This window comes from Adiantum capillus-veneris, chromosome 6 (assembly GCF_014529385.1).
Source record: "Adiantum capillus-veneris isolate H3 chromosome 6, ASM1452938v2, whole genome shotgun sequence".
In the NCBI taxonomy this organism is placed as follows: domain Eukaryota; kingdom Viridiplantae; phylum Streptophyta; class Polypodiopsida; order Polypodiales; family Pteridaceae; genus Adiantum; species Adiantum capillus-veneris.
The window spans coordinates 162,779,104-162,803,905 of record NC_140936.1 but is presented as its reverse complement, the minus strand read 5'-3'; the positions used below and the strand labels follow the sequence as shown (position 1 = coordinate 162,803,905).

Sequence of the window (24,802 nt, the reverse complement as noted above, 5' to 3'; positions counted from 1 at the left end):
AGAGAGACCTAGAATACCCAATCACGCAAAGAGAAGACATGGCTGCTACTAGTGCTTTAGATGCATTCCTTACTGAGGTTGGGCATGCAAATCGCCCTGAGCTTCAAGCATTTTTCACAACCCAACCCGATTTGGAAACCACCTTGACCCTCCACTCTCAATCTCTTGAGCACATTACTTCATACATTAATCCACGTGCATGGGGAGATTCATTGTTGAGTTACCAAACCGGCCAGGGCAATGGGTCCCTGAAGGCCTTCTCCACCACATCTACCAAGGGGACAGGCCATTTCATCAGCTGCTTGCACGCTTTGCCACCATAGCACAACCCGCCGGACAATATGTGCGGCTTGAAGCTGATGATGTGCGAGCAATGCGTAAGGGAAGGATCGGAAACACTTTTTTCTCTGTTCAGGCCATAATGATCTTCCTCCTTCACGAGTGCCCAGCAGGCCCTGACGTAGTGCTACCTCACTTGCAGATCGGCAGGGTATTGGCGGATGTGAAGGACCCCAAGCCCGCGGCCATTGACTCATCCGCAGAGGAGAGGACGCTCGCCTTGACCTACCCTGTAGGGATTCAAGGCCTCTTGGAGGCCTCTCCATCAGTCGGTTCATCCTCGGGACCGCCAGAAGGAACCACCACTCGGGATGCCATCCTTGAGGTAGAGATTACCCGCTTCTCCTCCATTGTGGTGGGTGGGGAGGAGTTTGTGTTTATGCACGATCTGCAGAAATCCTTTGAGCTTCGCATGGATGAGTGTTTCGCCATCCTCGATACCCATGGAAAGTTTGAGCTTGATACCCCACCACCTCCCATGACGATGATCTCCTACTGCCCATGGGGAATACTTTGGCGGACACAGTGGCGATCGCACAAGCCGAGGTGGCAGCGGCCGAGCAGGCCAAGGTCTCTGAGGAGGAGTTTGTGGCCGTGCAAGCCATGTGTTTGGCTAAACGCGCAAGAGTGGATTCACCACCACCTGCTGCAACACCTGTTTTGCTTGATCCAAAGGGGAAGTCAAGCGTAGATCTTTACTTGCACCCGGATGCCGATGAGGAGGATCGTAGACAAGAGGTATAGATGCTCACTTACATTTGATTGTTACAAATGATTTTGTTAATGTTATATCGTAATTATGTGCCATATCTCAGAAAACCTATGTTCTACAGGATGTTCTGGAGGTTGACGCCTGGGCGCAACGGTCAAGGGGGAGGAGGACGCCGTTCGGACCTCAAGCGGCACTTGCTCACTACCTCGGCACACTTCCCACTAGTGTCGTGGTGTTTGTCCATGCCGACTACTCTCCCAATGGTCGCTACAACATTTTTGCTCTCCGTTCACTCTCCAAGGCGTTGTGTTTAACAACACTTGCCCAAACGGCCAACCTTGTAGTGCTTGTAAAGAAAGATTTTGCAATATCCACTTTCGGTGTAAACTTTCGCGGGCGCCTTATTGCCCATGTCGGCATGAACCAAGCTGTAGGGGTTAATGACACCCAAGAAATCACAACCACTTTACTTAACAGGGAGCCACCCCAAAAGGCCAAGCGCCAGAAAATTGTAATTAGAAAGATCCTAAAGCAAAAGCCGGATATCATGTAAAGCATTGATTTTTTTAATGAAACTACTTTTTGCTGTCTATGACTCTCTTTCTTGCAAGGTTTTGAATTTCTTATATGTTGGGCTTCCATTGTGTATGAGAAGCACCATAATTTTTGCTATGACTACTAAAGGGTTTGGCAGGCATTAAAATTTAAAAAATGTATACTTTGTTATATCTAGGCTTCCAGAGTTATGTATGTGCCTAGTAAAGGGCTTGGAAGTCCCTAAACAATGCTGCCACAAGGGTGCGCATTAGGGCTTTCCATCAGCAGATGAAGTGTGCAAATGCGCGCCCTTGTGGCAGATGAAATTGGACACATCTAAGAGCATACCCAAGTACAAAACAGAGTGACAAGGCATTAATACCCAGTTGCAAAAGAGAAACACATGGATACCCAGGTAACCTTAAGCCCATCTTGCCCCAGATACCTAAAGATGTATTAACAAACCACAAAACTGTGGCAATATCTAAACCCTTCTTGGAGAATAGGAGCATATCCAGTTACAAAACAGAGTGAGAAGACAATAATACCCAGCTGCAAAACAGGAAGACATGGATACCCAGGTAACCTTAAGCCCATCTTGCCCCAGATACCTAAAGTTGTATTAACAAACCACAAGAGTAAACTTTGTGGCAATATCTAAGCCCTTTCTGGAGTTTAGGACTGACATGGACTAAGGGGGGATGAATTCCAGCAGCATCTATGCTAATTGAAGCATTGAAGCAAACAAAACATACTTATTGCTTGTCAAAATTGTCTGGAAACCACTGGAGAGTGTCAGCAAAGCACTAGGAGAGGCTGCCACAAGGGCGCGCATTATGTCCATCCATAGGCCTCTGGAAGCCCCAAATGCGCGCCCTTGTGGCAGCCAACTTGGGGGCATTCCAAGCCATTTTGAACACTTTGTAGATGTTTTTGCCATGCAATAGTGAGTCACATAGCATGGATACATCAGGAAGTGCATGCCCCACTTAGCCAAGGTGCTAAACGTAGGCAATTTTTCACAATAACAAGCTAATGGCTACATACATACAGTAGAAGGTAGACAAAACTTGAACCAGTGCTACATTGCATGGTACAGTATTAAAACAATACAATGCGCACTGGGGTATACAATAAAAGACGCTTATATTCAAATTCTTCCCAATACAATGCACAGAGTGGGATATAGAATCAAAAGACGCTTGTATTCAAATTCTTTCAAATCTTGGAGTTCCGTAAATACAAAAAGGTTGATGCCTAATTACAAGCTACTCCTCATGGCGCAAACAGCGAGCAAGCTGCATATCCTTGGGCATAATGGTTACACGCTTTGCATGGATGGCACAGAGGTTAGAATCCTCGAATATGCGAGTTAAATATTGCTTTGCTGCCTCTTGGATTGCCTCTATGGCCACGGCGCCCATCCGAAACTGAGTGTTGTACAATTGCAAAACCTCCCTGCATAGCCTTGCAAAAGGGACCCTCCGAATCAAGAGCTCGGTGCTCTTTTGATAGTGTCGAATCTCCGCAAAAGCACGGCTGTGCTTTCGTACCTTCTGAGGTCGACATGGAGGTGCATTTTTGGCACAAGTCGTGGCAGCTTGCTTCCTCTTCCTCTTCTTGTAGACAATGCTCTTTCTCTTTTTTTTCTGCGCAGGCACTTCCAACACCTCATAATCGGATTCCACCCACTCTCCATCTGATTCGTGCTCTTCACTATCGACCGGATGTGATGGTGTAGGTCCACTCCCTTTAGGAAGTGTCTTACCCCCAATAGACATGTGAGCCTGATAAGTTTGTATTTGGACGCCAACCCATGGGGCATCTTCATCCGTTTGTGTCTCTTCAGAGCCTTCTGACGACTGCTTTTGACTGTTTGTTTCTTTGCCCTGGTCGCTCTCATCCTCCCTGTTGCCATCAGAATCGTTGGAGTCCGATGAATAGACAACAAGACGATGCTTCCGTCTCTCTTTTGCTGCTATAGAGGACTGGCCATGCTGATTTGAAGCTCCAGCTTCTTCTGTGTGGACTTCACCTTGAGCTTGTGAAGTTCCAGCTTCTGTTGCTATACCTTTGAGTCGTTGGCCATCCGGTCCCTCTGGATATGCAATCCTAGCCGTTTGTTTTGTTCGTGCCATGGTTGCACCTAGTAGGGAAGATGACAAAATGAGCCCCTTCACCCTTTAAATAGGTTTTTTTGAGATTTGGGCCCTTTCACACTATGCGGCCAATTGAGTGAAACTCAAATAAAGCAATTGAATTGAATTGAACAACTAAACCTGGATCATGCGGACGGCTGACGCGACGCCCAAACGCTGCCTTTTCGATATTTAGTTGCACGCCAAGCTTTGTGGCCGAGGAACGCTCGCGAGCGTTTCCACTTCTCGGATGCTACAGTATGGGAAGCGTTGCGTAACTGCTTTGCTAACATCGATTCTCTTGCTTTCTCAATAGTACGAGTTCTCCCAAAGGTGTGCCTAAAAAACCAATTAAACATCTCTTGGAGGTAGTTAGAGTGTGAACTACCACCACCATGCCGAGTATTCTTGAAGTAGACTCCTTTTGCTCGATAGTGGGACTTCTCCATGCCTTGTGTACTCCATATATCAAGCGAACCATAGCGGTCCATGAAGTATGCACCATGCGCATAGAGAATGTGCTAAAACAACCAAAAAGGAGATAAGCGAATAGAAAAGTTACATTTTCAAACATTGCATATATATTAAGTCCATTAAAACAAACCATGTAGTGTGTAATCTTGCTTTCAGACCATCCGTCCTTAGCGGCCTTTGTGAATTCATAAAGCACCTTCTTGAACTCCTCTCGCTCCTCAACGGTGGTGCTTGAAAGATTCATCAATTGCACAACCTTTTGAAAGGATGACCATACTAGCTTGCGTTGGTTAGCAACCTCCACATTGGGATCTTTGTCCGTCGTGCATGAACACAAATCTTTCCACAACTCCCACCGCTTCTCACTTGCTAGATCGACACTTGCCTTGGATACCTGCATTGGAGACTTTGACATCTTCTTGAAAAATCGACGTGCTTTGGCTCCATTCATGGAAACCTTCTGTGCCACCTCATATGTCTTCTCCCTACAAGTCTCTGCTACAATGTTCACCCTTGATCGGTGACATCCAATCTCATTAAGGAGCGTCTCCACCCCCTGCAAGGAGTCTTTTGACCGTTGAAGGGGCTTCATTGTGAAAGCATAATCAATGTGATGCTTTAAGATCCTATCAAATATTCGCATAAACGCATGCAATGTGCAAAAGTGAACATTGTTGAGGGAGAAGGGAATTATGGGGTTCCACCCACGATCTTTGCTATCCCTATTGGGCACCTGCAGCATATCACATGAAAGAACCGAACTTTGCCACTCCCTATTTATATGGTCACCATTATCATCGTCCCGACCTTCCACTTGAGTTGCTCGACTTGTCTTGTGCCCTTTCGTACAGAATGGACAGGGAAGTAAAGAATTTGCACCTTGTTTGCATCCAAGCATGCACTTTATGGTCTTTAGATCACCACCTAAATGCCATTCAACATCAAACTCCCCACGTCCTGGAACCATGAGCTTCTCACCGTTTATTTGAGCTTTAATGACCTCTGTGACCCATGGGATTCTACTGAAAATCCATGCAAGGACTTCATGTGTGTCTTTCGGAACTTCAATTGCACCAAGCCACCATATATCCTTCTCTGATTGCACACTAAAAGAGGGCTTTGTCGCTTCACTCGAACTGCAAGATTGCTTGGCATAAGCTAGGGCTTCATTCATAAGCGTGATGCTCATTCTCTCCAACTTTCTCCCTTTAACAATTACACACTCATCCAACTTCTGCACGAACACAAGCTTGCCTTCAAGAACTGCCAACAACATAAAGCCTCAGAATGCATGTTATGACACATCATAGAGCATGTAGGCAACTCTAAACTAACCTGCATCACTCAAATTGTAGAAAACAGCCATGGACTGCTGCAATCGTATCAAGTCCACAAAGATATTGTTGAATTTGGTGTAAACAAACCCTTCGGTCCGCAACACACTGTTAGAAACAGCACCGCTTCCCTTCCCGTGGCCCTTCCTTCCTTGTGATTTGCTACGGAGCGCATAGTTACATGGGACGGCGGGTCGGGGTCGGGAACGGGGTCGGGACGGCAAAAGTCAGGAAACGGGGACGGGGGTCAGAACGGCAAAAAAAAAAAGAGAGTTTTTTTGGCATTTTTTGACCTACACACATGCCACACACATAGAGCATCACTTTGACCATAAATTTACACTAAATAGACCAAAGAACACGAGTCATATAGGCTGAAATGTGCTAATAAAACATCGATGATCGATGGATACAAAATGAGAAGTGCATGCCACAAGGGCTCAAGAGTCAAAAAGCCTAAAGGACTTAGGACAAGCCTGAGGCCTCAAGGATAACAAAAAGTACAAAGGGCTATGTAGTAGGTAGAGTCGTAGACTCAAGAGTCTAGACTCGAGAGTCGAGTGATCAATGATCATCAAACTCAAGAAGTGCTCGCCTGCTGAATCTCCACATCGTCGTCGTAGTCGAGGTCGTCAACAACGTATGAGGGCTCCGGCTCGGGAGGCTCGCATTGAGGCTCGAAATCCTCCTCTAGCTCCTCCAAAAGAGTATCAGCCATAGATGGATTCTCTTGTGCCATCTCCCACTCAGTGAAAGGATCTGCCTTGTGTGTGATGCTCTTGGCAAGCATGCGCAAGTTAGCGCTCACAAACACCAAATCATTGGCCCTCTGAACGCCAAGGCGATTCCTCTTCTTAGAGGCAATGTGGCTGTACACACTCCATAGTTGCTCCAAGCAACTAGTGGTACATGCTTGGCTAAGGACACGAACAGCCAAGCGCTACAAATGTGGGCCATCTCCTCCATAGTCCTCCCACCACAAAACCGAGCCAATCTTGTTGCGATCAAGCTGTGCATCTACACATCCATAGGAGCCCTTCTTTTGCCTGTAGTTGAGTAGCTCGTCTCTAATCTTGCGCCTAATGTCACTGCTAGGCTCAAGGCGCTCCAATGCAAGCCGCCATCCTTTGCTCACCTCCTTGTCGGTCTCTTGACGCCTTCCTTGAAACTCAGGGTCAAGCACATAAGCTGCCGCATGAAGTGGAGAGTAGTATCCATTCCACCTCGACTCACACAAGCCATGAATCTCCGCATACTGAACAGGGTCAGGCACAAGCTTCTCAAGTGCCTCTATCATCCGATCCATGGCTTCGTAGACTTTGCCAATGCATGGCTGCAAGCCATCCACCACTCGAAGTAGGTGTAGAATAGGCTTGACCATGGCGTCAAGAGTCTTCACCTCCTCCCACCAAGCGGCGTCGTCGGCCCATTCTCGGCATTTCAATCCTATTGCTGATGTAGACTCCGGCATGGCCTGGAACTCATCACTGAGAAAGAGGCCCCTTAAGGGTCCGCCACATGTAGACAAGCGGCCTAGCATAAGCCAATTGAATGCAAATCTTGTCTCTGAATATTTGAGCAAAGACAACTGGCTCCTCTTTGAGAATTCATGGCGCACTTTTTGATGGTTGAGCACAAAGGAGACAATTCGAGAGGCGTCACCAATGGTGGGTGAAATCCATGACAAGTTCCCTATGTCCTTGAGGAGGTTATTGAGGCAATGCGCCATGCAAAATGTGACATGGATGCTGGGATACATGCCCTCAATGATAGCTCCGGCTGCCCTATTTGACGCCTCTCCATCTGCAACCATACAAAGGACATTCTCCGGGCCGGTGATCTCTATGGTGCTTGTCCACTCCGCAGCAAGCATCTCGGCGGCCTTGCCACTATCGGATGCATCATGTGACTCCACAAAGTACATCTCCCCCCGAGAGTAGGCCACCACCCCGTGGATGGACCGCTTGCGGGTGTCGCTCCATCCATCTACAAGAAGAGAGACGCCATTGGTCTCCCACAAATCCTTTGTTGCTTGGGCCGCTTGCTCCACGGCAAGCTTCTCTTTGTCAAGAAGGGTGGTGCGAAGCCTCTCCGATGAAGGTGGCACATAAGAGGAACCATATTCCCCTATTTTCGTAACCATGGTTCGAAAGTATGGAGACCTATCCACACAAAATAGAGCATGTTGCGTTAGTATGGAGAGTCGAGAAATTATAACCCATTATGAATACAAAATGGAAGATTGCAATGTGCATATGCCAAGGGAAACTCACCGCGAAGCATGGAAGGCAATGTGGTCGTGGAAGAAGAATCGGGCAACCGACCTATCTACCTCTTCCTTCAATTTAGGATTCCAATTTTCGTTGAGAGTGGTTTGGCGATGCGGAAGGGAAGAGGACGGTGTAGATCCATGGCTCTTGAAGGTTCGAGAGATGTCGTCAAGGTTGGCTTCCCTTTGCTCTCGCGGTGTCGCCGTGGCGGAGGGATCAACGGCAACAAAACGGCCCCTCTTGGCCGCTTCCGCAACCTCATACACCGTGAGTTTCTCAAGAAGATCCAACCTCTTCTCGGGAGCTACATGAGAGCAAAACTTCACCTCGTGACTGGGTTCATGAAGAAGATGGGCTCGCACTTTGTTTGAACCACCCGTTCTCTTGTATGGACATAGCTTGCACGTCCATGGTCTTGCACCGCCACCTTTGCCACACGAGCTAAAGTCGACTTCATCCCACCACGACCGCGTTTGCACGGCGGGCCTCCTTCGAGAAGAAGCGGCTTGAGAAGTGGAGTTGGCTTGAGATGACATGATGGTGGAGAGACTCGAGAGAGTAGAGCTTAGAAGTTAGAAGGGTTAGAGGAGAGCTTGTGTGGAGAGAGTAAAGGAGAGCTTCAAAGTGGGTAGAAGAGGGAGAGGAGAGCTTCAAAGTTCAAACTTGAGCCTTGAGCTTGAGGGAAATGGAATGAGCTTGAGCCTTGAGCTTGAGGGAAATGGAATGAGCATTGAGCATTGAGACTATGAGTATTAAGAGGCCCAAGGGAGCCTTTTATAGCCTCCCAAGGGCCAAGGCTTAAAAAATATGGCAGTTGGGGCTGCACAGAGCCGTTGCAAACGGTCAAAAACGGTCACTTTTTTTAATCCAACCCCGGTCGACCCCTGCCGTCCCCGTCCGGTCTGTCCGACCCCGGTCCGTCCCCCGTGCGACCCGCCCGTCCGGCCCGTTTTCCGTCCGTCCCTCGGCGTTCCCAGCCGTTCCCGGCCCTGTTACGGCCGTTCCCCGGCCCTAGGGCCCGTCCCCCCCGTCCCCTGTAACTATGACGGAGCGGCTGAAGAGGCATCGTGTCTTCAATATACAAGTAGTCCCCTATTCGGTGAACAACATCTTCATTTGACACCTTCTTGGCAATCTGCACTCTGTGAGGAAGTGGGAATAGGTTTTCCGTGACTCCTCGACTTCTTAATGCATCTTTTAACACTTGATGTATTGCTTGATAGCCCTTGGTACTAATCCCAACAGCATCACAAATATCCTGAACATTTAGATCAGTGACAATATTAGAAAAATCTCTAAGAACTCTCTTAGTGATTGCGTCTTTCAAGTGTTTTGCCTCTGGAGCATCAAGCATCCCAATAAAATCCTCTTTGTTGAAACAAGAACGAAGTAAAGTAGCCCTAGCTGACGCATTCTCGCCGCCGCACGTTTCTAGGACAAAGTTCCTATTGCCCAAAACAACAATGATGAGCCGTATTAAACTTAAACAACATCAGGGATAGAACATGTTACCTCATAGCTGTCACCCTTCGTTTTCTTGCACCTCCACGTGGTGCAAGAGTCTGAATTTCGGACAACTCTCGTTTCCTCACCCTACCTCCCATGGCAGTACTCTTCATGTGTAAAAGAGTATCCTCAAGCTTTTTAATTACATTTTCCTTGGTTGTGATGGTGCTCTTTGCCTCCTCAAGCGCACTAGTAGCTGTTTGCATCTGAGCTTGAAGATTGTGGAAACTCCCATTGAGCAACTGCCAATGACGCAAGTAGATCTCGGACCGCGCAATCTCGTGTTTGTTGAGTCTCTTGCAGTAGCCCAACAAACCTTGCTCTCCATTTCCAACGTATTGCAACAGTGATGGAATGTTTGTAAAAGGCGGATGAACATTGAGAGAAGGATCCTTTGGATACAAGCATCCGTCTGTCCAGAGATCCACATTCTTCTCCCCTTGAGCGCGGCGTTTGTTGGCTGAAGGTAATGTACCCAAGCATGTTTTCTTTGTCGAAACATACTCTTGAGGTAGGCGTAGGAAAAGCCCTGGAGACCTACCGTGTGAAGAGCTTGCTGGGACATTGGTCACGTCGTCAAGAGGCATTGTAGGATGGAGAGATGGAGCTTGAAGGATGGAGAGATAGAGCTTGTAGGATGGACAAATGGAGCTTGAAGGATGGAGAGATGGGTGCGTAGGTGCAGCAGCAGGTGCAGGTGCAAGGGGGATGGGTGTAGGAGAGGAGCTTAGATTAGGAGAGAGTTTTCAATTTTGGGGGGAATTTTCTAAAAGTTTGGAGGGAGTCAAAAAATGTTGAATTTTGAGTAATTTAACTTAAAAATCTTTTTTTTATTATGTGTATATGTTGGGGGTACTTTTTAGGGGGGGATAGAGTTTTTTTGAAAGTTTTTGAAAAAAGTCATTTTTTGACCTCTTTGACCCACGGATTTGCTTAGGTGGCATGGGAGAGTTAAGAGGCCACTTACAAGTAGGCCAAAAAGGTAGTGAGAGAAGACCCCCTACCCCCCTACTTTTCAAATGGTTTACCCCCCCCCCTTCCCCCTACCTTTTTAGGGGTCAAAGGTGGAGGAGACCCTACCAAAATAGCCCCATTCAAAGCCTTTGTCCCTCTTAATCTTGGCAGGCTTTCTTTAAATTAAGGATTCTTACAAGGCCCATGGAGAGTCCATTTTTTTCCTAATGATGACAAAATGATAGCTGCACATTTTGCCACTGTCTTATAATACACGTTGGATCCCGTAACACTTTCGAGCATACCCAAACCGACAGTTTAAGAATGCAGTTACACATGTACTCTTTAATAGAAGCAATCACTGTATCCTTGACAAACTGACAAGAAATACTCACTTCTATAGCACTAACCAAACTTTTGGACATTCCATAAGAGCAATTGCCAAACTGACAATCTGTACAGCTCTAACATTCATGTAACAGGTATTTGATTTGAGCTCACTTTAAATACCATGTACATCATTTGTTTCAGAAGCCATTGTCACACTGACAATCCATGTAGCTTTGAAACTCAAGGGGTCAAGATAGGTTGCAAATCGAAGGCTTCAAGGTAAAGTGATAACACAGTTGGTGACTCTGCAAGTTCACCTTCTTCCATCCACTTAGCCATTGGTGGATAGTTTCTGAACGTTACCAAGTAACGCCTAGCAACCTTGCCTTTCACTTTCCTTTCTTTGTGTGCCAAAATCTGCTCCGGACCAAGATCTCGTCAAGTTCCTCGACTTCTGGCTGATCTTCAGCTGGCATATCTTCTGGCACATCACCCACATAGGGTTTGAGAAGACTCACATGAAACGCATTGTGAATCTTCCAACTGTCAGGAAATTTCAGCCTATATGCAACATCACTCATTATGTTGCATACTTGAAAAGGCCCATAGTAACGCATGCTAAGCTTTGGAAACAGTCTTTCCTTGCCCTTCATCTTCTTTAACCTTGCCTTTTCAAAGCGTAAAAGCACCCAATCACCAAGTGAATATACCACTTCACGACGGTGACGATCAACTGCTTTCTTTTGCTTTGCCCGAGTCTTTTCCAAGGCCACTTTGACCTTCTTGTACATTTCATCCATGTCCTGAACATACTTATCTGCTTCAAATATCTTGTCCTTTGTATGCAGTATGGGAGGAACTTTCTTGCCACCTTCAACTATCTCAAAAGGTGCCTTGCCAGTTGATGAATGCACTGTATTATTGTATGCATACTCCACCAATGGCAAATACTGCTCCCACTTTCCTTTATGCTCTGACACATAACACTTCAGCAGATCTAGGACAGTAGAATTTGCCTCTTCTGACTGCCCATCTGTTTGAGGATGAAATGACGAAGAGAATTTGAGCGTGGTGCCCATATTCTCAAACAAGCCTCTCCAGAACAAACTTGTCATGCGTGGATCACGGTCGCTAACAATCAACTGTGGCATGCCATGATACTTGAAAATATTGCTCATAAACAAGCGTGCCATCTGATCTGGCTTTATCTTCTTCCTGACAGGAATAAAATGAGCTTGTTTGCTGAATCTGCAAATAATGGTCCAAATACCATCGTTTCCTGTCTGCGTTCTCGGAAGATCAAAGATAAAATCCATAGCAATACTTTCCCATGGTTTATCTGGAATAGGTAGTGGTTGCAATAACCCTGGTGCCTTTTGCCTGTCAAACTTGACCTTTTGGCATATTAGGCATTCTCGCACAAAGGCATCCACATCTCTTCTCAATGTAGGCCAGTAGAAGAATGTCTCAACCGCTTTAACTGTAGCATCGATACCACGATGCCCTGCATACAGTGGGACATGACTCTCTTCCATAACTTTGCGTCGCAATGGCTTTGTGACATACAATCTGCCATGCATCATCATGAACCCGTCTTTAAGAAGATAGTGTTCATGACGTTGTCCATCCATTAGTTGCTCGAAGACCCTTGCAAAATCTTCATCATTTGCATATTGTTCTCTTATATCATCAAGTTCATGATGATAAGGAATTGACACAGCTGAAATATGTGGCTTCCTTGACAAGGCATCAGCCACAACGTTCTTCTTGCCTTCCACATGCACAATCTGAAAATGGAACATGGACAAGATATTTGCCCATCGCATATGCTTCTCAGATAACTTTGTTTGTGTCAAGAAGTATCGCAAGGTCCGATGGTCCGTTTGGACAACGAAATCTGCACCTAGCAGGTAGTGTTTCCAACTTGAAAGCGCATGAATCACAGCCAGTAACTCTTTCTCATAGACCTGCATGGTCATCTCTGGCCCTTGCAAAATTCTGCTCTCATAGGCTACTACCCTGCCATCTTGCATTAGCACTGCACCAATGCTACTACCGAAGGCGTCACACTGGACCACAAATGACTTCCTAAGATCTGGCAACACAATGACTGGATCCGAAGTCATCTTTTCCTTTAAGAGATTAAAAGCTGAAATCTCTTTCTGTGTCCATCTAAAAGTGACTGCCTTCTTTTGAAGAGCATGTAAAGGTGAAGCAATCTCAGCGAAATTTCGGATAAACCTTCTGTAATAGGAGCATAATCCCAAGAAACTTCGGACATCGTGCACCGTCTTCAAATTTGGCCATGACTTGATCGCTACAACTTTTGCAGGATCCATTCTGACACCATCCTTTGACATAATGTGTCCCAAAAAGTGAATCTCTTCCAGGAAAAACTCACTTTTCTTTGCATTGATGAGCAACCTATGACTGCGTAGCTCTTTGAACACAACGGCCAAGTGATGCCTATGCTCCTCTTCATTCTTTAAGTAGACTATCATGTCATCAAAGAATGTACCAACAAACTGCTGGTGTGGACGGAAAATTCTGTCCATCATCCTATTGAACCTAGCAGGAGCATTTGTAAGACCAAAGGGCATCACTAAAAATTCGTAAAGGCCAAACGTCGTTCTAAAAGCAGTCTTGTGCACATCCTCTGATCTAATGCGGATATGATGGTACCCACTCTTTAGATCTATCCTGCTAAACATAGCTGCTCCTTCTAATTTGTCCATAATATCATCAATTCTAGGTATAGGGAACCTATTCTTGATGGTATTCTTGTTCAGTGCACGGTAGTGGATGCACATACGCCATGAGCCATCCTTTTTCTGCACCAACAACACTGGAGAACAGAATGGAGATGAACTGGGCTGAATCAGCCCCTTTTCTAACAACTCCTTTACTTGGCCCATTATCTCTTTCTGCTGAGCCGCACTAACCCTGTACGGAGGCTTATTTGGTGGGCTACTGCCTGGCACCAAATCTATCGCATGGTCCTCGGGTCTCTCTGGCGGTAATTGAGACGGTAATGAATCGGAAAAACAGTCACTGTACTGTTGTAAAAACATTGACCTTTCTTTATCTAGCACAGATAAATTTGATTCATCACAATCTGACACTTCACGTGCAAAAACCAAGTACGCAGAAAGATGCTTTTTCATTACAGAAGTAATAGCAAAAGCTGATACAGTAGGAATAGACTCCCCTTTAAGCTTTACATCCAGAATGTGAGTCTTTCCCCTGCTCTGTACAGTGATCTTTTTGTTGTAGGCATCCATGATTCCCTGTACACGAAATAACCAGGGAATACCTAACAACACATCACATCCGTCCAGTGGCATGATGTAAAATTCTTCACCATCTACATAGGACTGGATATGTAGACGCAACTTTCTAATGATGGGCGTCACAGCCTCTGTATGGCCAGGACATGCCAAACCTGCCTCTGTTGTATACCCCATCTCTTCAGGTCTGATTCCCAACTTTGAAGCCAATTCTGGGGAAATGAAGTTGGCTTTGGCACCTCGATCAAAGAAGATAAGCACTGTTTGATCCCTGACCTTTCCCCATGCTCTGCAAAGCTCACTTGCATCTGAATTTGGCTTGTCGCCCACCATATCTGGCACTAGACCAGCCATGGGCTTCTTTCCTTTCCTGTCCTCCTTGTCTTCAGAATCAGCTGGCCTTTTCTTTGTAGGACAGTTGTAAGCAATGTGGCCAGGCTGCTCACATATAAAGCATTTGTTCTCTGTCCTCAGGACCTTCTTTTGCTCTTCTGACTTGCGAGGAAAACGTCTTTTCCATTTCTTTGCTGGTCCCTTTTCTGATTCAGTCGTAGCTTTATCTTTCCCTGCATTGGCCGACTCCTGAGTCCCTTTAGGAGCCTCATTGGGAACGTGCTTCTTGGCTGAATTTTTCTTGCCTGATCCTGCCTTGACGCCAGTGTTAAATTCACAATCTTCTCCCTTGAGCAAACCATTGCCAGTGTTTGCTACCTCGATGAGTTGCGTCAAAGTAGTGACTTTTGTCTTCGTACAGTACTTTCTCAATCCTTTAGGTAGGCCACAACAGTATTTTTCAATCTGTTCTGTCAATGGCACAAACCTATAGGAAGTTACTGGAAGTAGAGCTTTCCAAAACTTCCGATTGTAATCATCCAGATTTCTGCAAGTGGCAGCATTTAGCTGGTGCCATTCTGTCATGACATCTGCTTCAAAGTCATCAGATAACCATGCTGCTGCAAAAATCTGCTTGAAGTAAATCCATGTGGACGGAGCTTGCCCTTGAAGCAATAAAGTTGTCCACCATTGTCCCGCATTCCCTGTCAAGAAAGTGGCTGCCTTGCGGACCTTTGAAGCCTCTGTAAAGTTTCCCCCTGCATAAGCCTTGTCAAACTGCTGGAGGAATGAGAGAGCCTTCTTCCTGTAATCAAACCCTGTAAAGGTCGTGAATGACACACCTTTGCCACCTTCTTTGTACGGAGTTGGCCTCTCCAGCGGCATTAAATTGTCATATGGAAGTGACTGAAACATGGGAACACTATTAGGGTTCATCTGTGTTCCTTGGCCGCTATTAACTTGACCTGGAAATGCCATATTTGGCTGCTGATTTGTAATTCCAGCCATACCAAAATTTGCCTGGGGCATCCCAAATTGGCCCTGAGTGCTCTGAAACCCTAGTTGCATACCCTTGACACTGTACATGGGGCTAGGCATCATCGTTTGAGCACCCCCAAACACTGTTCCTGGCGTGTAAAACTGATTTCCAGGTGCATGGCCAGCCATGCTCTCGAATACCGATCCACCTCCAAAATAGCCAGGGTGTACTGAAGGTGGTGAGAAGACCTGTTGCATAGCCTGTAGGTTGCTTCCCTGCCCATTAGAACCAGCTATAGGCTGCTGAAAGGTGGCGGGCTCAACTGGTACAGCCTGAAAGACTGGCATCTCAGCCACCTGTTCTTGCACCTTAGGCACAGGTTGTGGAGACTGCATGTTCTCCGTCAAGTGTACAGGTATTTCCATTGACTGTGCGGTATGAATCACCTGTGCTCGAGCCTTAACAGGCTTTTGAATATGATCCAGTGACCCAACTTGCTGAGACGGAACAGGAGGTTGCAGAAATGCTAAAAACCTTGGGTTCTGCATTACTTGTGTGAACATAGCCACAGCAGTAGCCAACTGGGTCCTGAATATATCGTCATCCGTTTGTGGTGGTCTTGAGGACTCACCCACTTCATGTGTCTGTTGACCCTCTAAAGAGGAAACCTCTTCAGTCACATCATCTGGTCTGTCAGCCATAATTGCAATTCCCTGTGTCTGGTCTATGATCCCCTGTGTCTTCAAGCCCAAAACTGACCAAGGCTCACTTCTATGGGAAAAAGTGATTTAATCCCGTCGATGGAACCATGAAACCGGCCTGTTCAATCCAAAAAGGGCGGTACAATTTACTTCAAACCTTGATTTAGCTTTCACCCATTATTAGTCGTCTATTATACCTGCGCTATAGTGACACAAGAGAGGGGAATGGGATACAGATGCTAGAATGCACCTGTATGAGAAGACCGACACCAGATTGGCCCCTAACTTAGGCGCCCCTTTCGGTATTTCTTTATTGTTTAAAAGAGGGAATAAACGCTGTGGTTCTTTCCAAGCTGCCCCGCACAACCTTGGCTGAATTTTGACTGTTCTGGCCTGATTTCGGCAGCATAACTGTACTAGAACCCTTCACGATCAGTATTCCCACGCATTAAATGACTTTCCCGACGCATACGGGCACTTTGCAAAACCTGGCGAGAATCTACAGCACACTGAATTCTCTGTTTTCAGCCCCGAAAATGCGCCAGATCACCTGTACAGCGGTCCCCTTGCGTCCCCGAACCTCCTGGGGGTATTAGGGTCCGTTTAGGGCCAAAACCCTAAACCTGCAAAAAATACACAGCAGGCTGTAATTTACTGTTTTGGACTCCGTTTCGCATGCCGGTCGCATCCGTAGCAAGTCCTCGAGCTCCCGCACCTGTAGGGCTACTTGCCCTTTGAATTGGACGAGATTTCTGGCGTGAAACCTCTCCGAATTCACCTGTACTTGCGGGGGGATTAGCCGCTAGCTAATCCAGTACCTGTACAAGAGGCTCTTGCCTCGGCAATCGCACATGAACCCACACAACTGTACATTGGTCAAATGAAGAGCCCACTAGTGGGGCATAACATACTGCCAAAGGGGAGAGAGAGGGCAGTGCGTAGCGTGCAGGGCATCACTCCTGACACCGCACTGTGCATAAGAGGGAAAGCAAGCACTCCATAGCTCTTAACCTGTGACAAAACTGAAAATGAGGCTCTCCCCCTCCTAAATTCAGCGCCAACTCTTGTTGCATGAGGCAAGGGCACCAGAAGGTGCCACTTAGCACATTTATAAGCATTTTCCCGTTTCGGGGTTGTCGTCTAAAAATATCCTAACCGGTTGCCCAATTGACTTCACGGCAGAGTAAGAAAATGTTCCCCTTGTCATTCCGGAGGTAATGACGTCAACACATTTTCAGGTCCCAAAATAGCAGTTCCCTAAATTTTAGGAGATTCTGCCATTGTATCTTTCTAGGTCATCCGGCCCTCTTTGTACACTGTGGCCACACCCAGAATTGAAATGTAGCCTCTGTAGCAAAGGATTCTACTTTGGCTAGTCAATGACCCCACTTTGGCTAACCGTAGTCTTTGTCCAACCTTAGTGCTCTTTTGCCCTCAGGCCTGGACTCCCTCTGGACAGTTCCACACTAGCTATGCAATGCAGGGCAGTTAGATTTCCCGAGGGGTGTTTCCAAAAAGTGAAAGTAAATAGATAATAAGAAAGAAATCAACAAAAAGGATAGATAGTAGTCACACGCTTACTGTGCCATAAAGCCCCTCTTCTAATGGTGTGGCTGCAATCGATCCCCTCACGTCTTTGAAAGGTGACATCCCTGAAGAGGTTTGGTTTGGCAAGCCTGCTTCATATGATCACTTACGCATTTTTGGTTGCGAGGCTTTTGTGCATGTCAGACCCGAGTTGAGGAGTAAACTAGATGCCAAATCCATTAAAGGCCTTTTCATGGAATATGGTGAAGAAGGCGAAATGGGTTACCTCAGTGCAAAAGGGTTGTACGCAGCCGGGATGTTGTTTTTAATGAGGCAAGGCTGCCTCAAAACAATTGTGCCTCAAAGCATGACCATAAAAGGGTCAAATTTCAGCATGACCAGCCACCTGTTAGGCCTATTTTTGACCCTCAGGATGTACCACATATGGCTGAAAATGTAGATGATCCAATGGTGTTTGAGCCAGATGATGTTGGACAGCAAATTGAGGCTCCTGAAGGGCATTTGTAGCCACGAAACAATGCTGAAAATGGTGTTGGAAATGATGTACAGTAGCCCATTGTTGATGATTTTATTATGCCACCTGATGTAGACCCATTACCGGATAATGTTGATCATTGGGTGAGGCGGTCTACTCGTCCAAGACAGACTGTGAGTAGATATGATCCCTCTTTGCATTACATTATGTTGACAGATGAGGGAGAGCCTCTTACGTATAAAGAGGCAACGACATGTGAGTCAAGCAGTAAGTGGGAGCTTGCAATGCAAGAGGAAATGAAATCCTTGTATGCAAATGATACTTGGGATCTTGTGCCATTGCCTAAAGGGAGAAAGGCTCTTCCTAACAAATGGGTATACAAGATTAAGATTGTGGATGAAAAACCCAAGAACAAGGCAAGATTGGTTGCAAAAGGATATGCACAGAAAGAAGGAATTGATTTTCAAGAATCTTTTCTCCCGTTGTAAAGCTTACAACTTTACGTGTCCTTTTTGCTCTCGTTGCGGTGCTTGATTTGGAATTGAATCAAATGGATGTAAAGACAGCGTTTTTGCATGGTGACATTGAAGAGGACATATACATGAAACAACCTGAAGGTTTTGTAGTTCCTACACGTGAGGAACTTGTATGCAAACTGAAAAGGGCTCTGTATGGTTTGAGACAATCATCATGGCAATGGTATAAGAAGTTTGACACTTTTATGCTGTCTCAAGGCTTTAAACGCAGACATGCAGATCATTGTTTGTATAGGAAAAGGGATGAAGATGGTAGTCCCATCATACTTGTTCTCTATGTTGATGACATGCTGCTTGCCGGGAAACATAAGACTAGTCTTGATGCTCTGAAACGTAAGCTAAATTCAACATTTGCTATGAAGGATTTGGGTGATGCAGAGCATATTGTGGGCATGCATATTAAAAGAGATAGAAAGCTGAAATTGTTGTTTTTATCTCAAGAAAGGTACATTGCAAAAGTACTTGACAGGTTTAATATGGCTGATGCTAAGCCTCTTGGAGTACATTTACCTCCATACACTAAGCTTAGCAAAGCAGATTGCCCAAAGGATGAGGTGGCATTGAAAGCAATGAAGGAAATCCCTTATGCATCAGCTTGTGGTTCTCTTATGTGTGCTATGGTTGCCACTCGTCCCGACATTGCTTATGCAATGGGAGTTGTTAGTCGATACATGTTGAATCCTAGCAAAGCGCATTGGGAAGCTGTCAAATGCATTCTGAGATATTTGAAAGTACACAATCAAAGTGTATCTGTTATGGCAAAAGTGACTTAGAGTTGCAGGGATATTGTGATGCAGACATGGCAAGTGACATGGATACCAAGAAATCTACAAGTGGATATATATTTGCCATTGCTGGTGGTGCAGTCTCTTGGTGTTCTAGGTTACAGAAAATTGTGGCATTGAGTACTACTGAGGCTGAATATATTTCAGCCACAAAGGGTTCAAAAGAGGCCATTTGGTTGGGCAGACTTATAAAAGAACTTGGCATGCCTGCTCATACACCCGTGTTGGGTTGTGATAGCCAGAGTGCTGTCTATTTAGCCAAAAATGCCATGTTTCATGCGCGTACCAAACACATAGATGTGCGGTACCACTTCATACGACAGGCCTGTATTGGAGGATGGTCTAGTCAGCTTGACTAAGATCCATACACAAGATAACCCTGCAGATATTCTCACCAAGAGTCTTGCTAAGGCTCAACAAGAGCATTGCATACAACTGGTGGGAGTTGGTTAACTTAAAGGCATCATTTATGCCTTTAAGTGGGAGGTTGTTGGGTTAAAGGCCTAAATAACCCCTTTTTGTACATTTTTATACTTTGTCCAGGTTCATATTGAACCTGGACACATTTTTTAAACGTCACTTATAATAAAAGTGGAAAAACCCAAAACTCACTTATTGAGTTTTCCCCAAAAACGTGAGCTCTCTCTCTCTCCCTCTTCGTTCTGCTAGCGCTTCCCTTCTGCAGCACAGTGCCTCCGCTTCAAGCCTCAAGGCCTGCACATCTTCGCGTACTCTTATCACTTGCACACACCGCCGCTCGCTCATCATTTTGAACTTGTCTTGGTGCCAATTGAATTTGTTTGCTTTTGGTTTCAATGTTCTTTGATAACCTCTGGACGACGTAGACTTTCGTCTGGGAAGCGTCTAGTTGTACTTGGAACCTCTAAACAACGCAAGCTACGGTCTGGGAGTGTTTAGTTTCATATGGAACCCTTAAACCATGGAGGCTTGGTTTGGGGAGTGTTTGGTTGCATCTCGATGCCTTTATGTTATGTGTCTGCACATGTGACTTTTGTGTCATGTGTAAAGCATTTTGTGAATCATATGGCATCAATAGTTCCAAATTGGATGAGATTGTTTGAGTATGTGATCTTAGTGCGTCGAGACACCCCGTGACAGGACTAGTGTGGTCTAAGTGTGATGGCTAACATTGCTACGCCAGAATATCACAAGCTCCAATACAAATGAGATGGCTAGATGAAAATCTATGTGAAATTGTATGGTGTAATGCATGCTAGAGAATGTGTTGTCTGGCAATGATGGGCATTTGGCATGTATGCATAAAGGCAATGTCTACTAAAGTATCCGATCGAGTTTGCAAGCCTACTTGCAGACGATTACTCTTCTTTTAAGAGGGGGCTATGTCACAAGTAGGTTAGGTGCCATAGCCCCTAGGGGTTAGGGGTTAGGGGCCAGGGCACTTAAATCGCACCTATATACAAACCGGCCAAAAGTGAAAAACCATAAAAGTTGTGACATGGCTAACAGTACGGATGCCCGCGATTTGCGGAAGAGCATGCCGACATGGCGACCTATAGGGACGGCCCGCGATTTGCGAAATCTGAGCCTAGGCACTAGTTTTTTGGCATTATGCTTTTGGGAACCACACCTTTTCATGTATGATGCTTTTGGTCCAAGGGCTTTGAATATGATTCTTTGAGACCCACTCTTGCATTCTTTCATGTGTAGAAGAGGGATCGAGTCCCCAGCATTTGTACCTTTGTAAAGCAATATAAAAGAAATATCAGAAGGGGTGTTAGGGTTTTGGGGCGAGTGCTTTGAGAATGGAACTCCACCACTCCGTGTCTACCATGTGGCTCTCTCTCTCTCTCTCTCTCTCTCTCTCTCTCTCTCTCTCTCTCTCTCTCTCTCTCTCTCTCTTCATATTGTTTGAAGTGTTTAAGTTGGTTCTAGTTCCATCCTTTCGATTGGCACGTGGTGCCTATCAGCTATAGCGTCCTAAGAAAGAAACAAAGGAGAAAGCAGAAGACAAACCAAAGAGTTCCAAACCCGCAGTAGAGCAAGCAAAGAGAGAAAAGGAAAAGGCAGGACTAGTTCCAAATTTTGTGGGAGCGACCTTGGATCAGAAGGATGAAAGTATCGAGCTCTACAAAGCGTGGGGCAAAGTACAAGATTAGGAGATCCTGATATTCTCCGATGGAAGAGTCAAAGACACCCGAGCGTGATGTCACCATTACACTTGCAGTAGGCAAACTACAGTTGCATTGTCAGCGGTATCTAGGGCACGAGGACTTCTCTATCATGCTACTTGAGGGTATGACATACTTATGGGGATACCTTGGTACCACAAGAACCATGTCGTGGTCGACTATTGGGCTAGGAAAGCAACATTGAAGAACAAAAAGCGCAAAGAAATCATCCTAGATGTAAAATTAAAGGGCGAGTCCATCCCACTTGTCTCTGCTTCGGCCATTTCTAAAGTAATGAAATCTAGTCTTTTTGTTTACTCGATCTTTTGAGAGATTTAGAGAAAATAAAAAAAATCAGATTTGCTAGAAATAGAAACAGAACGCCAATAATTTTTGCAAGCTCCAAGCGATTGTTTCTCTGAGGGTTTGCCGGCAGAGCTACCTCCTGAGAGACCTGAAGATCATGCGATTGATTTCATACCTGGCAAAACACCACCGAACAAGCTACCTTACAGAGTGAGCAAAGCCTAGAACAAGAAAAAAATGAACCAAGTAAAAGAACTTCTCGAAAAGCATCTAGTCAACCTAGTACTTAATCTTTTTGTTCACAGGTGCTTCTTGTTTTGAAGAAAGATGGATCTTAGAGAATGTGCATTGACTACTGAGCTCTCAACAAAATCCTCATCAAGAACAAGTTTCCAATATCCACGATCAATGATATACTTGAGAGACTACATGGTTCTTCGTGTTTTAGCGAAATCATCCAGAAAATTCGCTAACATCAGATTGAGATCGCTCTTGGAGATGTATACAAGACCGCGTTCAAGATATCCTTCGAATTGTACGAGTATTTAATGATGCCTTTCGGTCTCACGAATGCTCCTGCACCGTTCAACAAGATGATGAACCGGATTTTCAAAGAGCATAGACAGTTTGTGGGCACCTTCTCTGCCGATACCATCGTATTCAGCAAGAATGAAGCGAAACACAGAAAACATCTCTTACAAGTTTTTAAGGCACTGCGGAAATACAAACTGGTCATCAAAGGGAAGAAGAGTGAGTTCTTCTTGCCAAAGATACATTTTTTGGGGCACATAGTCATCCCAGCAGAGGGTGTACAAATGGACCAAATAGAAGATAGAAACCATTCGAACTTAGCCAGATCTTAAGAATGTGCATGATGTCACAAACTGCTGATGTGTCAAGCCACTAAAGACCCGAGCCGACTTGCAGATCCCGGCCACGAGGCCTAAACTCCAAGAGAAGCAGCACCAAAAGAAGTTTACCAACTTTTGGGACCCCGTCTGATGGAGCCCAAGTCCCTAGAGATTAAAGACATTGAAATAAAGCAAAATCCTCACTCACAAAAAATGGCCAGCGACCCAGCGAATGAAGCCGATGACGTGGCAAGATTGTACAGACATCCCGCGAATTGCGCTGACATGCTGACATGGCACTGTACGGATGTTCGCGAAATGCACTGACTACTGACGTGGCAGATTGTATGGATTTTCAGATTTGCGCTAGTAGCTTTTGGGTCATATGCTTTTTGAACCAGATGCTTTTGAGTTTGATGCTTTTAAGTTGTAACTGCTTTTGAGCCTAGGGTCTTTAAATATGTGCCAAGGGCTCATCTCTGACACGATCCCGCATGGAGGTGCAAAGCATGGATTACTGGCTTGTACTGAGTTGAAGCAATATAAAGAATTACCAAAAGGGGCACCAGGGTTTGGGGCCAGTGCTCTCTCGAGGTGGAACTCTGCCACTCCCTGTTTTGTGCGTCATGCATCTCTTTCAGTTCGGTTGTTATTTGAAGTGCTTAAAGTTGTTCAGCCTGTCCTTTCCCGTTGGCGCGTGGTGTCCTCTTGTTACACATGAAGTTCAAAGCTTTTTGGGTTTGTGCTCATATTACAGACAGTTTATTAGAGAGTTTGTGAAGATTGCTTTGCCATTGGTTACTCTGACTCAGAAAGGTGTTCCATTCACTTGGGGACCCTCAGAAATTGCAGCGTTCAAGACACGCAAAGAGAGGTTGACGATTTTTCATGTTTTGATATTTCCAAATTTACAAAAAGAGTTTGAGCTTTACTGTAATACTTGTGGTAGCAGTCTGGGTGCGGTCTTAATGCAAGAGGACCATATCATAGCTTACGAGTACAATGTTCTCTATACCTGAGAGGGTTGCGCACAAGAAAGAGCTATTAGCAGTGATACACGCTCTGACTCAGTGGAGGCATTCATATTTGAAGCAAATTTCACGGTGTTTACGGATCATGCTCTGACTCACTGGAGGCATTACCTACTTGGAGCAGATTTCACAGTTTGAGATATTTCTTGTCCCAGAAACAGCTTTCGGATAAGCAGATGAGATGGGCAAGCATTTTGTCGCAGTTCCATTTTTGAATTGTTCACGTTATGGGAAAGAAAAATATAATGGCAGATGTGTTGTCTTGCAAGCCACAGATATCGGTCGTCACAACGGCACACCATCAGAACTTTGAAGAAATGCTCAATCAATATGCTACAGAGTGGGGAGACAGTTCCAGGTTATACTACCAAGGAAGATTACTTGATGCGGAAATCCATGTTGTGTGTGACCTGCGGACTTAGGCAAAAGGCATTGACAGAGTGCCACATTCCTCCTTTTGTTGGGCATAGAGGTATCAAGAGGTAGAAATTTTTACAGGCCTCAACTCAAGAGGGACGTAGACAAGTTTGTGCACACTTGTTTAGTGTGTCGAAAGGTAAAGTTTGACATGCACAAATCAGCAGGACTCCTACAGCCTTTACCTATTCCAAACCAACCTTGGGAGATCATAGCAATGGACTTCATTTTTTATCTTCCAAAGACCGAGCATGATGGTATTTGGATCAGAATTAGCAAAGTCAGCAACGGGCTCAGTTCGTATCAGTAAAGAAGGTGGTGAAAGCTGACCACTTGGCTAAACTATTTGTCTCGCGAATTTCGACTACATAGCATGCCTACTTCTATAGTGTCAGAAAGAGATCTCAAATTCACGAGTTTGTTTTGGAGAGTAGTGTGGAAGAATATAGGTACTCGGCTTCAATTCTTGTCGTCCTTTCATCCACACGCAGATGGGCAATCGGAGATAGCCAATTTAAGTGATATTCAACCTTATTGAAGTCTTAAATCTCTCTCTATATATATATATAGATATAGAGAGAGAGAGAGAGAGAGAGAGAGAGAGACCATTGGGAGGTTTCAGAATTGTGCTTTCTAGCTCTATGCGACAGGGTTGCCCGTTAGCATCATACTTGTTTTTATTTATGATAGAAGCCATGTCAATTTTCCTCAGAGCTTAGTAGCCTATCTTCAAGCTTTAAGCATGCCTTTAGCATATTTAGTAGATAGGGAGTTTGTTGATAATACCCTAGTGTTCTTGCACTATATGC

The 24,802-nt window shown here is 45.3% G+C and overlaps 1 protein-coding gene across 2 annotated transcripts in view; it reads right to left on the bottom strand.

Annotated features, from left to right (window-relative positions):
- LOC147456636 (uncharacterized) overlaps positions 1-24,802 on the bottom strand; it is a 134,112-nt gene that overhangs the window by 107,781 nt on the left and 1,529 nt on the right. The gene's annotated exons all lie outside the window — the stretch shown is intronic.